Below are 18,090 nucleotides of genomic sequence, written 5' to 3'. Positions count from 1 at the left end.
CAGAAACTGAATATGCTACCTAAAGCTAGAAAGACCTGAAAGTGTCCATGCTTTGTTGGAGGACACAGAGAGGAACACTCGGCTTATCAAAACAATGAATTCACTTATGACAGTGACACTAGCATCACTAAGAAGCTAAGTGCGGGTGGTCCTCTGAGAAACAGGGCTAACTGTAGGAGATACTGTTATATAACTGAACTCACTAAAAACAATGGAATTGATAGTAGCCCCATTCGGTAAATGTCAGGTGTCAGCGTTCAACATTCAGAAAATGCGTGGGTACAGTTGTCATTATATGCAGCAAAGTAACAGTGACAGCCAGTTGTTCATAATTGTTGAGAGCTATAGAGATGGTTCATACTGCAAGCCATCCTAAGGGCTAGATAGATAGGCTCCTGAGAATATTGCTTGAAGTACACAGAAATAAAAATACAAGTACGGGAATCAGGAAGGCAACACCTACTGTCTCAGTAAAAGTCATAATTCCCTTACCAAGACTCCAGACAACATCCATTTTTTTTCTACAGCATTCCATTAACTGAAGGAGATACTGGATCTCTGTGGGGAATAACCCTACAACAGCCTGGGCAATATATATGGTAATGATGCCTTCAGTCTTTCCCCAAAGACATAGGACCAAATGAAGTAGAAGTGGCAAGTATGTTGAACGCCTTTTGGGAGACAATTCTCTATGGGTCTCCAGTGTTTCCACAGCCTTGGAAGCACAGGCACTGGCTGCATTTATTCTGGACTATCTTTTCTAAAATGTATAGCAAAGAGTATTTAAACATATAGTTAGTGTCTCTCTCCAGAGCAGATGGTAGGTTTTTTTTGTTTCTGTCCATGTTGATAATGCCCAGGTCTTCCCTTGGGATATATATCAGGCAGATTTACTACCCATTTTTGAAGATTCAAGTTTCTTTTTTTTTTTTTTAAGTTAAAAATTCCTTTTTAATTCTTTTCTTTCTGGCCTCTTTGTGTAGAGTCTTATGATAACTTTCTTTTTTATACTTTTAAGTTCTAGGGTACGTGTGCAGAACATGCAGGTTTGTCACATAGGTATCCATGTGCCATGTTGGTGTGCTGCACCCACCAACTCTTCTCCCAATGCTATCCTGCACCCTCCCCTGATCCCACGATAGGCCCTGGTGTGTGATGTTCCCCTTCCTGTGTCCAACTGTTCTCATTGTTCAATTCTCACCCATGAGTGAGAATATGAGATGTTTGGTTTTCTGTCCCTGCAATAGTTTGCTGAGAATGATGGTTTCCAGCTTCATCCATGTCTCTACAAAGACATGAACTCATTTGTTTTTATGGCTGCATAGTATTCCATGGTGCGCATGTGCCACATTTTCGTAATCCAATCTATCAGTGATGGACATTTGGGTTGGTTCCAAGTCTTTGCTATTGTGAATAGTGCCACAATAAACATACGTGTGCATGTGTCTTTATAGCAGCATGATTTATAATCCTTTGAGTATATACTCAGTAATAGGATGGCTGGATCAAATGGTATTTCTGGATCTAGGTCCTTGAGGAATTGCCACACTGTCTTCCACAATGGTTGAACTAGTTTACAGTCCCACCAATAGTGTAAAAGTGTTCCTATTTCTCCACATCCTCTCCAGCACCTGTTATTTCCTGACTTTTTAATGATCGCCATTCTAAGTGGTGTGAGATGGTATCTTATTGTGGTTTTGATTTGCATTTTTCTGATGGCCAGTGATAATGAGCATTTTTTCATGTGTCTGTTGGCTGCATAAATGTCTTCTTTTGAGAAGTGTCTGTTCATATCCTTTGCCCATTTTTTGTTGTGGTTGTTTGATTTTTTCTTGTAAATTTGTTTAAGTTCTTTGTAAATTCTGGATATTAGCCCTTTGTCAGACGGGTAGATTGCAAAAAAATTTCTCCCATTCTGTAGGTTGCCTTGTTCACTCTGATGGTAGTTTCTTTTGCTGTGCAGAAGCTCTTTAGTTTAATTAGATTCTGTTTGTCAGTTTTGGCTTTTGCTGCCATTGCTTTTGGTGTTTTGGACATGAAGTCCTTGCCCATGCCTATGTCCTGAATGGTATTGCCTAGGTTTTCCTCTAGTGTTTTTATGGTTTTAAGTCTAACATTTAAGTCTTTAATTCATCTTAAATTAATTTTTGTATAAGGTGTAAGGAATGAATCCAGTTTCAGCTTTCTGCATATGGCTAGCCAGTTTTTCCAGCACCATTTATTAAATAGGAAACCCTTTCCCGATTTCTTGTTTTTGCCAGGTTTGTCAAAGATCAGATGGTTGTAGAAGTGTGGTATTATTTCTGAGGGCTCTGTTCTGTTCCATTGATCTATGTCTCTGTTTAGGTACCAGTACCATGCTGTTTTGGTTACTGTAGCCTTGTAGTATAGTTTGAAGTCAGGTAGCGTGATGCCTCCAGCTTTGTTCTTTTGGCTTAGGATTATCTTGGCAATGTGGGCTCTTTTTTGGTTCCATGTGAACTTTAAAGTAGTTTTTTTCCAATTCTGTGAAGAAAGTCATTGGTAGCTTGATGGGGATGGAATTGAATCTATGAATTTCCTTGGGCAGTATGGCCATTTTCACAATATTGATTCGTCCTATCCATGAGCGTGGAATGTTCTTTCATTTGTTTGTGTCCTCTTTTATTTCGTTAAGGAGTGGTTTGTAGTTCTCCTTGAAGAGTCCCTTCACAACCCTTGTAAGTTGGATTCCTAGGTATTTTATTCTCTTTGAAGCAATTGTGAATGGGAGTTCACTCATGATTTGGCTCTCTGTTTGTCTGTTATTGGTGTATAGGAATGCTCGTGATTTTCGCACATTGATTTTGTGTCCTGAGACTTTGCTGAAGTTGCTTATCAGCTTAAAGGGATTTTGGATTGAGACGATGGGGTTCTCTAAATATACAATCATGTCATCTGCAAACAGGGACAATTTGACTTCCTCTTTTCCTAATTGAATACCCTTTATTTCTTTCTCTTGCCTGATTGACCTGGACAGAACGTCCAACACTATGTTGAATAGGAGTGATGAGAGAGGGCATCCTTGTCTTGTGCCAGTTTTCAAAGTGAATGCTTCCAGTTTTTGTCCATTCAGTATGATATTGACTGTGGGTTTGTCATAAATAGCTCTTATTATTTTGAGATATGTTCCATCAATACCGAATTTTTTGAGAGTTTTTAGCATGAAGGGCTGTTGAATTTTGTCAAAGGCCTTTTCTGCATCTATTGAGATAATCATGTGGTTTTTGTCTGTGGTTCTGTTTATATGCTGGATTATGTTTATTGATTTGCATATGTTGAACCAGCCTTGCATCCCAGGAATGAAGCCCACTTGATCATGGTGGATAAGCTTTTGGATGTGCTGCTAGATTCGGTTCGCCAGTGTTTTATTGAGGACTTTTGCATCGATATTCATCAGGGATATTGGTCAAAAATTCTCTTTTTTTGTTGTGTCTCTGCCAGGCTTTGGTATCAGGATGATGCTGGCCTCATAAAATGAGTTAGGGAGGATTCCCTCTTTTTCTATTCATTGGAATAGTTTCAGAAGGAATGATACAAGCTCCTCATTGTACCTCTGGTAGAATTCAGCTGTGAATCTGTCCAGTCCTGGACTTTTTTTGGTTGGTAGGCTATTAATTATTGCCTCAATTTCAGAGCCTGCTATTGGTCTATTCAGGGATTCAACTTCTTCCTGGTTTTGTCTTGGAAGGGTGTGTGTGTCCAGGAATTTATCCATTTCTTCTAGATTTTCTAGTTTATTTGTGTAGAGATGTGTATAGTATTCTCTGATGGTACTTTATATTTCTGTGGGCTTGGTGGTGATATCCCCCTTATCATTTTTTCTTGCGTCTATTTGATTCTTCTCTCTTTTCTTCTTTACTAGTCTTGCTAGTGGTCTATCAATTTTGTCGATCTTTTCAAAAAACCAGCTCTTGGATTCATTGATTGTTTGAGGGTTTTTTGTGTCTCTATCTCTTTCAGTTCAGCTCTGATCTTAGTCATTTCTTGCCATCTGCTAGTTTTTGAATGTGTTTGCTCTTGATTATCTAGTTCTTTTAATTGTGATGTTAGGGGTTTAGTTTTAGATCTTTCCTGCTTTATCTTATGGGCATTTAGTGCTATAAATTTCCCTCTACACACTGCTTTAAATGTGTCCCAGAGATTCTGGTATGTTGTGTCTTTGTTCTCATTGGTTTCAAAGAACATCTTTATTTTTGCCTTCATTTTGTTACGTGCCCGATAGTCATCCAGCAGCAGGTTGTTCAGTTGCCTAGTAGTTGAGTGGTTTTGAGTGAGTTTCTTAATCCTGAATTCTAGTTTGATTGCACTGTGGTCTGAGAGAGAGTTTGTTATAATTTTTGTTCTTTTATATTTGCTGAGGAGTGCTTTACTTCCAAATATATGGTCAATTTTGGAATAAGTGTGATGCAGTACTGAGAAGAATGTATATTCTGTTGATTTGGGGTGGAGAGTTCTATAGATGTCTATTAGGTCTGCTTGGTGCAGAGCTGAGTTCAATTTCTGGATATCCTTGTTAACTTTCTGTCTCGATCTGTCTAATGTTGACAGTGGGGTGTTAAAGTCTCCCATTATTATTTTGTGGGAGTCTAAGTCTCTTTGTAGGTCTCTAAGGACTTGCTTTATGAATCTGGGTGCTCCTTTATTGATTGCATATATATTTAGGATAGTTAACTCTTCTTGTTGGATTGATCCCTTTACCATTATGTAATGGCCTTCTTTGTCTCTTTTGATCTTTGTTGGTTTAAAGTCTGTTTTATCAGAGACTAGTTTTGCAATCCCTGCTTTTTTTGTTTGTTTGTTTGTTTGTTTTCCATTTGCTTGGTAGATCTTCCTCCAACCCTTTGTTTTGAACCTATGTGTCTCTGCATGTGAGATGGGTCTCCTGAATACAACACATTGTTGGGTGCTGACTCTTTATCCAATTTGCTAGTCTATGTCTTTTAATTGGAGCATTAACCCATTTACATTTAAGGTTAATATTATTATGTGTGAATTTGATCCTGTCATTGTAATGTTAGCTGGTTATTTTGCTCGTTAGTTGATGCAGTTTCTTCCTAGTATCAAAGGTCTTTACAATTTGTCATGTTTTTGCAGTGGCTGGTAGGCTGGTACCGGTTGTTCCTTTCCATGTTTAGTGCGTCCTTCAGGAGCTCTTGTAATACAGGCCTGGTGGTGACAAAATCTCTCAGCATTTGCTGGTCTGTAAAGGATTTTATTTCTCCTTCACTTATAAAGCTTAGTTTGGCTGGATATGAAATTCTGGGTTGAAAATTCTTTTATTTAAGAATGTTGAATATTGGCCCTCACTCTTTTCTGGCTTGTAGAGTTTCTGCCAAGAGATCTGCTGTTAGTCTTATGGGCTTCCCTTAACCTGACCTTTCTCTCTGGCTACCCTTAACATTTTTTCCTTCATTTCAACTTTGGTGAATTTGACAATTATGTGCCTTGGAGTTGCTCTCCTTGAGGAGCATCTTTGTGGCATTCTCTGTATTTCCTGAATTTGAATGTTGGCCTGCCTTGCTATGTTGGGGAAGTTCTCCTGGATAATATCCTTAAGAGTGTTTTCCAACTTGGTTCCATTCTCCTCATCACTTTCAGATACACCAAGTGACGTAAATTTGATCTTTTCACATAGTCCCAAATTTCTTAGAGACTTTGTTCATTTCCTTTCACTCTTTTTTCCCTAAGCTTCTCGTTTCATTTTGTTCATTTGTTTTTCCATCACTGATATCCTTTCTTTCAGTAGATCGAATAGGCTACTGAAGCTTGTGCATGCATCATGTAGTTCTTGTACCATGGTTATCAGCTCTATCAGTTCATTTAAGGATTTCTCCACACTGGTTATTCTAGTTAGTCATTCGTCTAATCTTTTTTCAAGGTTTTTAGATTCTTTGCAATGGGTTCGAACATCCTCCTTTAGCTTGGAGAAGTTTGTTCGTCTGAAGCCTTCTTCTCTCAACTCATCAAAGCCATTCTCCATCCAGCTTTGTTCCCTTTCTGGCGAGGAGCTGCATTCTTTGGAGGAGAAGAGGTGCTCTGATTTTTATAATTTTCAGCTTTTCTGCTCTGGTTTCTCCCCATCTTTGTGGTTTTATCTACCTTTGGTCTCCGATGATGGTGACGTACAGATGGGGTTTTGGTGTGGGTGTCCTTTCTGTTTATTAGTTTTCCTTCTAACAGTCAGGACCCTCAGCTGCAGGTCTGTTGGAGTTTGCTGGAGGTCCACTCCAGACCCTGTTTGCCTCGGTATCACCAACAGAGGCTGCAGAACAGAGAATATTGCAGAACAGCCAATGTTGCTGCCTGATCGTTCCTCTGGAAGCTTTGTCTCAGAGGGCACTCGGCTGTGACAGGTGTCAGTCGGCCTCTACTGGGAGGTGCCTCCAAGTTAGGCTACTCGGGGCCCAGGGACCCACTTGAGGAGGCAGTCTGTCTGTTCTCAGATCTCAAACTCTGTACTGGGAGAACCACTACTCTCTTCAAAGCTGTCACACAGGGACATTTAAGTCTACAGAAGTTTCTGCTACCTTTTGTTCAGCTATGCCCTGCCCCCAGAGGTGGAGTCTACAGAGGCAGGCAGGCCTTCTTGAGCTGCAGTGGGTGCCACCCATTTCGAGCTTCCCAGCTGCTTTGTTTACCTACTCAAGTCTCGGCAATGGCAAGCGCCCCTCCCCCAGTCTCGCTGCCATCTTGCAGTTGGATCTCAGACTGCTGTGCTAGTAATGAGCAAGCCTCCGTGGATGTGGGATCCTCTGAGCCAGGTGCAGGATATAATCTCCTGGTGTGCCATTTGCTAAGACTGTTGGAAAAGCACAGTATTAGGGTGGGAGTGACCTGATTTTCCAGGTGCTGTCTCTCACAGCTTCCCTTGGCTAGGAAAGGGAATTCCCTGACCCCTTGCACTTCCCCGGTGAGGCGATGCCTCGCCCTGCTTCGGGTCACACGGTCTTGCACCCACTGTCTGACAAGCCCTAGTGAGATGAATGAGTGATTTCTGCATTTCCATCTGAGGTATTAATTTCAAAAATATTTTTTTGAAATCGCTTGTCTTCTGCGTGGTTCACGCTGGGAGCTGTAGACTGGAGCTGTTCCTATTTGACCATCTTGGAACATCCTCAAGATTTGGGTTTCTTAAGCTCAGGGTTGACTGGCTGTAATGCAAACCCATTATGTGTACAGCATGTACCTGAGTCCTTCTCCATCACTCTAATCAGGCTTGGTGGTCAAGGAGAACTGATGCATCATGATGCTCATGCTGCAGGTTGTGTTGTGAGTAAAACAATTCTTCATCTCTGATAGAGCAGTTTTTTGTCTTTATTCATTCAGCATTCACAAAACTGTTATAGGCTAATAATTTTAGCTTGCAAATAGGATAAAATATCATATACCTTACAGCTTGTAAGAAGGCCTTCATAAGATTCAGAGAACTGCCACATCCGTAGTGTCCTTAGGGTTTAAAGGTCACTGGCTTTCGTGGAGTCTGGAAGTAAAAGGGGTTCTGCAGCACATCTCAACTGTAGAATTAAAGGTATTCTTTTGGTGATATACAGAGTACACAGAAAGCACTAGTAGGATAATCACATTGTAGGCCACTAAGTTTCTCGACCAAGTGCATGCCTTTGCAACAGGGAATTATATGATTTTCAGGAAATATTAGGCAAGAAATAAATTATTTGACCATGTATCATAATCTGATTATAGGACAAGAAATGCCCATTGATTAGAGCTCTCCAGATCTACCAAGTAGTAAGATTGGGCATTATGAACAATCGTTTTTAAAATACAAGTAGTACCTCCAGAGTGAGGCATAAGCAAGTCTGGGAATAACAAGTAAGCTGCATTAGCAGATGTCCCAAACTTCCATGGCATCCACCACAGTTGCACCTTGCACCAATGCCTCTTCCACAGACCACACCTGTGATGGGACTGGCAGACTTGATATGACCAATTCACAGGGGAGAAAAAAAGGTGGAGTTTGTTTTATAGGTTAATGGGCTCAGTAGGTGGATACAAATAAAAACTGAACTGCAACAGCAATGCATCCTTTCTCAGTGATTGCCATTATAGACAGTGGTGAGTGGAATTCCTTCCAATAGGCAGAGGCTTATGTGGTGCACCTGACTATTCACCATATATGGAGAGACAGGTGACCTGAAGTAAGAATAGACTTTGGGATGTGGGCAGGTGACAAATGGCTAGTTGAAAGTCTCAATGTAAGAAGGTCTCAATGTACAAATATCTTTTTAAAACATTTTAATGCCAATCAAGGAATTTTATTCTAGAAAAGGCACTACATAACCAAACACACAGAGTAGTTACTTGATGTCAGCCATGTTTGGTTACTGGACATCCTAATGCGTCTGGAAGTTAAGGGAGAATCAGAACTAGACATAATAAATTAGGATTTATCAGTCCTTTCAATCTATCTGTTATATATCATATCTTAATTTCATCCATTTCCTTAGATCTTCCTTTGGATACAACAAAATTGTCTGTGTACTTTGATTCCATCTCCTCAATAATTCCTTTCCACTCTAGTCCTTACAACAACCATAAAAAAAAAAAAAAAAAAAAAAAAAAAAAAAAAAAAAAAAGCAAGATCTATCCAAGATGGGAAGGCTGGAGAAGTTACAAATGATAAGGAATTTGATAAAGTTCTTATAATTATGTTTCCCAACTCTTCTACTGGAATCACTGTATATGTTCTTGCAACCATTGCCATACTTTTGTTTGGGAGAATACAGTCCACTGAACACTCATTTTGTTCTCCAGAATAGAGGACTGAATAACTATGGCACAGGCAATACATACAGAAATTAAGAACACAGGATTTAGGGTCAAAAAATATTTTTGAAATTAGTTACATCCTATGTTAGCTGTGAACATGGACAAATTAGTTAGCCTTCTTGAATCTAAGTTTACTCATTTGTAAAATGGTTTAAATAAGGTAATTTAAAGGAAATGTTAATACAGAGTCCTGCACATTTACATTCAATAAATATTACTTAATAATATTAACATTTTCTATGCTAAAATTAAAAATAGTAGCAGTTAAAATAGAATGTGGTCAGGATTAAATGAGATAAATATACTGTTTCACATTTAATGCATTAAAATATTGTAGTTTTTAAAAACTATTCTCTGGTTAGACTATTAAAAGATGAGTCTCACATTATGGTTACACTTTGTGTTTTCTCAGTATTGACGTACACATATTTCCTATGTCTGCACAAAAAAAAAAAAACATTTTTAACTATACAAAAAGTAAAGTATTGTGAAACTCATTAATTCAATCTCAGACTGGGATTTTGTGATAACAACAGAAAATGCTATGTTGAAATATACTTCGTTATCATAGAACAAAAGTGTTTACTGGGAAAATACTACTGAAAAAAAGAAAGTTTAAGGTGCTTAAGAGAACAAATCTTTACCATTCTTTAACTATTCCTATCAATAGAAATAATATTGAGGAATTACAATGTATAGGCACTGTACTTTTTTGGGTTTTATTTTATCAAAGCTATGTATGCTTCTAGTTTTTGTTTTTTAATTATGATAAACATGAACAGTTGAATCAAATTCATTGTAAAAATCAGTTTCCTGACCTCACCTCTATCCCCACCTTTCTTGTTACCCAGAGAAAACTTCCTTTGGATTTTTAATGGATTCATTTGCTACTTTTCTATACATCTCTACATGGTATACTGAAATCCTTACTTTATAATTCTTTAGAAAGAGGAGGATTTAGCAGTCTTTGTTAGCCTACCACATCCTTAAATATATACAGTCTTTGTATCTTCCCGTTGTTCAAAAACGGTTATATCATAATTTAGATCTACACACATCAAACCTTTTTATTTTTTCTCTGGTTAGTAACTATCAAGTTTCTTTTCTGTTAGTTTTCTATTAGTTCTAACTAATTTATTTTATACTTTTTTGTTGAAATTTATTTCAATGCATTAAAATACTTTAAGTATTTTCTCTGTGTCATCGTGAAGCAGTATGTCCAGGTGTCTTCTAGCTTGTTTTAATCTGGGTTGAGTGAACTCTAGAACTGCTGTCCGTGTGTCTTTTGGAATTTTTCTTTATTGTCATCCAGGCAACTCCCTTTGTTTCTCTTTGGGTCAGAATCTGTTTCTATGATGCCATATTTTATTTTTTCCCTTTTTTTATTTATTTGTTTCTTTTTTTTTTTTTTTGGAGACGGAGTCGCGCTCTGTCGCCCAGGCTGGAGTTCAGTGGCGCCATCTCGGCTCACTGCAAGCTCCGCCTCCCGGGTTCACGGCATTCTCCTGCCTCAGCCTCCCCAGTAGCTGGGACTACAGGCACCCGCCACAATGCCCGGGTAATTTTTTTGTATTTTTAGTAGAGACGAGGTTTCACCGTCTTAGCCAGGAGCCATATTTTCTTTCTTTGGTTTAAGTGATTGTTTTGTCAAGGCATATGTACTAGGCCATTCATGCATTGCTATAAAGGATTACATGAGGCTGGGTGATTTATTAAAAAAAAAAGGCTTAATTGGCTTATGGTTCTGCAGGTTGTACAGAAAGCATAGCTCAGGCTTTTGCATATGGGGAGGCCTCAAAAAGCTTACAATCCTGGCAGAAGGCAAATGGGGAGCAGGCATCTCACATGGTGGGAGTAGGAGCAAAAGTGAGAGAGAGGGGATGGGGGCAGTGCCACACTTTACAACAACCAGTTCTCCCAAGAACACGCTCAATATTTTAAGGACAGCATCAAGCCATGAGGGATCTGCCCTAATGACCCAAATATCTCCCACCAGGCCCCATCTCCAACACTGGGAATTACAATTCAAACTGAGATGTGGGTGGAACATATTTTCAATCCATATCAGCATATTAGGCTGGCAACTTGTCATACCGAAAATATAGATATGAAAGTTTTGCTATCTTACACATCTAAAATATCTTTGTTTTGTCTTAACTTTTGACTGATAGTGACTTGATATAGTGTCCCCAGTTGGAAATAATTTTATTTCAGAATTTTGAAAGTCTTTTCTTATTGCTTTTAAGTTTTCCTTTCCTTTCCCCTCCCCTCCCCTCCCCTCCCCTCCCCTCCCCTCCCCTCCCCTCCCCTCCCCTCCCCTCCCCTCGCCTCCCCTCTCCTCTCCTCTCCCAGTTGAGATGGAGTCTCGCTCTGTCGCCCAGGCTGGAGTGCAGTGACAAGATCTCGGCTCACTGCAAGCTCCACCTTCCAGGTTCACGCCATTCTCCTGCCTCAGCCTCCGGAATAGCTGGGACTACAGGCGCCCGCCACCAAGCTGGGCTTTTTTGTTTTTGTTTTTTGTTTTTTGTTTTTTTTTTAGTAGAAATGGGGTTTCACCGTGTTAGTCAAGATGGTCTTGATCTCCTGACCTAGTGATCCGCCGGCCTCCGCTTCCCAAAGTGCTGAGATTACAGGCGTGAGCCACCGCGCCCAGTGTTTTAAAATTTTCAGGGTTTTTTGTTTGTTTGTTTGTTTGTTTTCTTTTGTTTTTATATTTTAAAAAAAAGATGCCGTTTTGATTTTTCAAACCTTAGTATGCAACCATTTTTTCTCTCTGAAAGCATGTAGTTCATCTTTTTGTCCACATTGTTTTGAAGTTCAAGATGTTGTGTTTTTGTATATATGTATTTTCATACATTTTCTTGGCCCCTTTATGAGCTCTTTCATCCTGATAACTCAACTTCTTCAGTTCTGGAATTGTCCTTGAGTGAGTTTTTACTCAATTCCTTTATGTTTTCTCAGTTTATTCTGTTTCGAACTCTATTATGCAAATGTTGGATTTCCTGTCTTTGTCCTCTAATTTGTTGTTGTTTCTGTATTATTTCTCATCCATTTCTTATCTCAGTCTTGCTGTTCCCCTTTCTGAGAGTTTTTATTTTTTCAAATTTATCTTTCAATCTTTATACTAAAATTTTCATTTCTTCTATTATAATTTTTTATTTTCTAAGTCTCATACTTGTTATATTAGTGTTGCTTTTTATTATCCTACTTTTATTTTATAGATTCTTATTTCTCCAAGTTTACCTGGTTACTGATTGTCTTTTTCCTCTCTTAGGATATTCTCTCTCTTTCTCTCTCAAATATATATGTATTTGAAATTTTATTTTCCTCCCTAGTCTCTTTCTTCCATATATTTGTTATTTGTTCTTTTTATTCATTTGTGCTGGTTTCTCTCCTGGCTATCACTTGTTGACTGCTTACATTTATGAGTGTGCACTGAGACACTTACTGGAGGCCCTGAATGCACCAATGGGAATCATCAACTGTAATGTTCACTGAGGGTGATCTAGTGTGGCCGTTTCACTGATGAATCATGTATGTCAGCACATTTAGAAATTTTCCAAAGAACTGGTCGTATTTTCCAGAGAAGTTTCTTGATCTCTTGCCTGCAGGGCAGCATCTTGGCCAGAAATCAGGTGGTTAGGTTGGAAAAGAAGGCTAATAGTCTTAACAGTCACTAACATCACTGCCTGCAGTATGGAATACCTTCTCACAACTGTGTCTGACATTCTCCTCTTCAGAGACCACTGTTTAGCTTCTACAGAACATAAAATTATAATCTTCTGATGTGGTGAGAGGTGGTCATCACTACCCAAAGTAGGAAAATAAATCTGAGAAGAGTATAATAAATGTTTCTCCATGAGAGAAAACTGTGGGCATTTGGGGTTGAACAATTATTTTTTTGTGTGAGAAATACACCTCCCTCATTCCAACCAGCAAAATGCCAGAAGTACCCTGCAGTCATGTGATGCCTGACAGTGTACCCCTATATTTCCAGCAGGCCCTGGAAAAGTAACTGCCTCGTTTGAGACATTCTTTCTTTTATTATTATTATTATTATTATTATTATACTTTAAGTTCTGTGATACATGTACAGAGTGTGCAGGCTTGTTACATAGGTATACATGTGCCATGGTGGTTTGCTGCACCCATCAACCTGTTATCTGCATTGGATATTTCTCCTGATGCTATCCCTCCCGTAGCTCCCCATCCCCCAACAGGCCCTAGGGTGTGATGTTCCCCTCCCTTTGTCCATGTGTTCTCATTGTTCAACTCCCACTTATGACTGAGAACATGTGATGTTTGGTTTTCTGTTCCTGTGTTAGTTTGAAGGTGTTCCAGTTTCATCCATGTCCCTGCAAAGGACATGAACTCATCCTCCTTTATGGCTGCACAGTATTCCCTGGTGTATACATGCCACATTTTTTTATTCAGTTTATCATTGATGGGCATTTGGGTTGTTTCCAAGTCTGCTATTGTGAACAGTGCTGCCAAAAACATACGTGTGCATATGTCTTTACAGTAGAATGATGTATAATTCTTTGGGAATATACCCAGTAATGGGATTGCTAGGTCAAATGGTATTTCTGGTTTTAGATCCTTGAGGAATCGCCACAATGTCTTCCACAATGGTTCAAGTAATTTATACTCCCACCAACAGTGTAAAAGCATTCCTATTTCTCCACATCTTCTCCAGTATCTGTTGTTTCCTGACTTTTTAATGATTGCCATTCTAACTGGCGTGAGATGATATCTCACTGTGGTTTTGATTTGCATTTCTCTGATGGCCAGTGATGATGAGCAGTTTTTCATGTGTCTATTGGTTGCATAAATGTCTTCTTTTGAGAAGTGTCTGTTCATATTCTTCACTCACTTTTTGATGAAGTTGTTTGTTTTTTTCTTTCACATTTGTTTAAGATCTTTGCAGATTCTGGATATTAGCCCTTTGTCAGAGGGATAGATTGCAAAAGTTTTCTCCCATTCTGTAGGTTGCCTGTTCACCCTGATGATAGTTTCTTTTGCTGTGCAGAAACTCTTTAGTTTAATTAAATCCCATCTGTCAATTTTGGCTTTTGTTGCCATTGCTTTTGGTGTTTTGGTCATGAAGTCTTTGCCCATGCCTATGTCCTGAATGGTATTGCCTAGGTTTTCTTCTAGGGTTTTTATGGTTTTAGGTCTTATGTTTAAGTCTTTAATCCATCTTGAGCAAATTTTGGTATAAAGTGAAAGGAAGGGGTCCAGTTTCAGTTTTTTGTATATGGCTAGCCAGTTTTCCCAACACCATTTATTAAATAGGAAATCCTTTACCCATTGCTTGTTTTTGTCAGGTTTGTTAAAAATCAGGTGGTTGTAGATGTGTGGCATTATTTCTGAGGCCTCTGTTCTGTTCCATTGATCTATGTCTCTGTTTAGGTAGCAGTACCATGCTGTTTTGGTTACTGTATCCTTGTAGTATAGTTTGAAGTCAGGTAGCATGATGCCTCCAGCTTTGCTCTTTTTGCTTAGGATTGTCTTGGCTATAGGGGCTCTTTTTTGGTTCCATATGAAATTTAAAGTGTTTTCTTCTAATTCTGTGAAAAAAGTCAATGATAGCTTGATGGGGATAACATTGAATCTATAAATTAGTTTAGGCAGTATGGCCATTTTTACAACACTGATTCTTTCTATCCAAGAGCATGGAATGTTTTTCCATTTTTTGATCTCTTCTTTTATTTCCTTGAGCAGTGATTTGTAGTTCTCCTTGAAGAGGTCCCTCATATCTGTTGTAAGTTGTATTCCTAGGTATTTTATTCTCTTTGTAGCAACAAAACAGATAGACCACTAGCCAGACTAATAAAGAAGAAAAGAGAGAAGAATCAAATAGACACAATAAAAAATGATAAAGGGGGAGATCACCACTGACCCCACAGAAATACAAACTACCATCAGAGAATACTATAAACACCTCTATGCAAATAAACTAGAAAGTCTAGAAGAAATGTGTAAATTCCTGGACACATACACCCTCCCAAGACTAAGCCAGGAAGAAGTCAAATTCATGAATAGACCAATAACAAGTTCTAAAATTGAGGCAAAAAAAAAAAAAAAAAAAAAAAAAGCCTTGGACCAGATGGATTCACAGCCAAATTCTACCAGAGGTACAAAGAGAAGCTGGTAGCATTCCTTCTGAAACTATTCCAAACAATAGAAAAAGAGGGACTCCTCCCTAACTTATTTTATGAGGCCAGCATCGTCCTGACACCAAAACCTTGCAGAGACACAACAATAAAAGAGAATTTCAGGTTAATATCCCTGATGAACATCAATGAAAAAATCCTCAATAAAATACTGGCAAACGCAGCAGCACAACAAAAAGCTTATCCACCATGATCAAGTCAGCTTCATTCCTGGGATGCAAGGTTGGTTCAACATATGCAAATCAATAAATGTAATCCAGCATATAAACAGAACCAAAGACAAACACCACATGATTATCTCAATAGATGCAGAAAAGGCATTCCATAAAAATCCACACCTCTTCATGCTAAAAACTCTCAATAAACTAGATATTGATTAAATGTATCTCAAAATAATAAGAACTGTTTATGAAAAATCCACAGCCAATATCACACCGAATGGGCAAAAGCTGGAAGCATTCCCTTTGAAAACTGGCACAAGGATGCCCTCTCTCACCACTCTTATTCAGCATAGTATTGGAAGTTCTGGCCAGGGCAATCAGGCAAGAGAAAAAAATAAAGGATATTTAAATAGGAAGAGGGGAAGTCAAATTGCCTCTGCAGATGACATGACTGTATATTTAGAAAACCCCATCGTCTCAGCTCAAAATCTCCTTTAGCAGATAAGCAACTTCAGCAAAGTCTCAGGATACAAAATTAATGTGCAAAAGTCACAAGCATTCCTATATATCAGTAATAGACAGAGAGCCAAATCATGAGTGAACTCCCATTCACAACTACTACAGAGAAATGATTTCTAAGCACACTTTCATCCACGTTTCTTACCTTAAACCCTATAGAAACCTTTTCCCAGAAATATCACCAATTATTGAGATTTGTGAGTTTTTGGCCAGAGTATTACCAATTCCTGAGATATTTAGAGTTTCTGCAGTATAAATTGATTTGCTTCTTTGATTTATTCATCGCCAGTTATGAATGCAGGTTTGGAGGTCTGATGAATGATTTAATATCCATACCTTTCCAGTTTCCAAATGTTATTACTATTGTTTCCATTTCTCTTTTCTCTTTGTGAGTTTGCATCTTTTCTTAAAAAATCCCTTTACTGTCATTTTAGTGGACAATAAAGGAATGGAGAATGGAGGTTCTTGATCTCATTCAACCTCTATCTTTATCAGCTATGATAAGTTCTTTGTGTGCACTTTTTAATTTATGCCCACAACAACCATCTGGGGAAGGAACTCAAATTGTCTCCATTTTTTAGCCAACGAAACGGGCTTTAATCTTGGTCCAGGTGGCCCAGATATTAATATATATAACATTACATATAACATAACACATATAACATTATATTTTCAACCAATGTTCTGACTTTCTGCTGCCTTCTCTAAAATATTGAGGCATTCTTTCTGCTTGCCTGTGGGTGCAAGTGAGGATAGTGGTTTAAAAAAAGAGTAGTGGCCAGGTGCCATGGCTCATGCCTGTAATCCCAGCACTTTGGGAGGCCGAGGCAGGTGGATCACGAGGTCAGGAGTTAGAGACCAGCCTTACCAACATGGTGAAATCCTGTCTCTACTAAAAATACAAAAATTAGCCAGGTGTGGTGGTGTGCACCTGTAATCTCAGCTACTCAGGAGGCTGAGGCAGCAGAATTGCTTGAACCCAGGGGGCAGTGGTTGCAGTGAGCTGAGATCTCACCACTACCCTCCAGCCTGGGTGACAGAGCAAGATCCTGTCTCAAAAAAGAAAATTAATAAAAATAAAAAAGGGTAGCATGGGCAAGAAGAAGTTTCAAAAATTAGTGTATGGATTCTCTCCCAAGGCCTCACAAGGCCACAAATAGCTAGAGGCTCCATTCTATTTTGCCCCTTAAACCCTGCTAGCAGGTATAAGCAGGGATTCAGATCACCTCAAAAGTCAAGCCTGTTTTAGAAAATCTCTTCACTTTGTTCCATATGTGAGTTACCCTACGATGTTGTTATACCCTGCTCAGATTTCTTAATCTCTATTCCTCATCATTGGATGTAAGATTTTAAATATTGTTTTTAAGAGGGCCAAAAACTAGAAAATCTGATGAAAGTAATAAACTATCTCCTAAAAAAATCCCCTCTTATAAGAATTCCTGATTATATATTTTAGAGAATTCACAGACCCTTTGAGTCAATCTAAGAGTCCCAGAAGATTATAAACTCTTCTACTTTAATAAGAGTAGAAAAATATTCTGTAAAATTCCCCCTCCAAATTTTTACTTTTTTTGTGTATAAGAACTAGAAAGACTAATATTTTTTTCCAGGACTTTTAAAATATGCTTTTGAAAAAGATCCTTTGAAGCTACTGTAGGCAAAAGTTATTTTAAGTCACTGTTACCATGTTTTTTTCTTTCTGTTCTAACGAACAAGTGAACTTCTAAAAATTTCAGCTTATAATAGAGACTATGAGAAGAAACATAGATGTATAGCTGTGTGAAGGCTTACCCTTTTTCTCTGGACTTTCCAGGGTGTTCTCCATTGATTAAGTAGGATGAGTTCAACATCCACCGATTTTCCTCCTGATGCCTTCATAAATGTATTGTGATGGTTAATTTTATGCATCAGCTTCACTGGGTGTCCAAGTATTTGATCCGACATTATTCTGGATGGTTCCGTGAAGGTACTTTTGGATAAGATTAATATTTAAATTAATAGACTGAGTAAAGTAGGTTTTCCTCCTTAATGGCAATCTGCCTCATCCAATCCACTGAAGACTTAAACGGAAAAAAAAAGTTCTACACCCTTCCCTAAGTATGAGAAAATTCTTCCTGTCTGATTCCCTTGACCTGGGACATTGGCTTTTTTTGCGTGTCTTCAGATACAAACAGAAACATTGGTTTTCCCTGGTTTTGGGCCTGTTGGTCTTCACACTAGCTGCTTTCCTTTGTTCTCAGGCCTTCAGACTCAGACTGAAACTAAACTGTGAGCTCTCCTGGGTCTCCAATTTGCCATCTCACCCTACAGATCTTGGGACTTCTTAGACTCCATAATTGTATGAGCCAATTACGTATAATGCATTTCTATCTATCTATCTATCTATCTATCTATCTATCTATCTATCTATCTCCCATTGATACTGT

The sequence above is a fragment of the Macaca nemestrina genome, chromosome 19 (genome assembly GCF_043159975.1).
Source record: "Macaca nemestrina isolate mMacNem1 chromosome 19, mMacNem.hap1, whole genome shotgun sequence".
Lineage (NCBI taxonomy): Eukaryota > Metazoa > Chordata > Mammalia > Primates > Cercopithecidae > Macaca > Macaca nemestrina.
The sequence above is the reverse complement of the archived record's forward strand: the minus strand, read 5'-3'. Positions refer to the sequence as shown.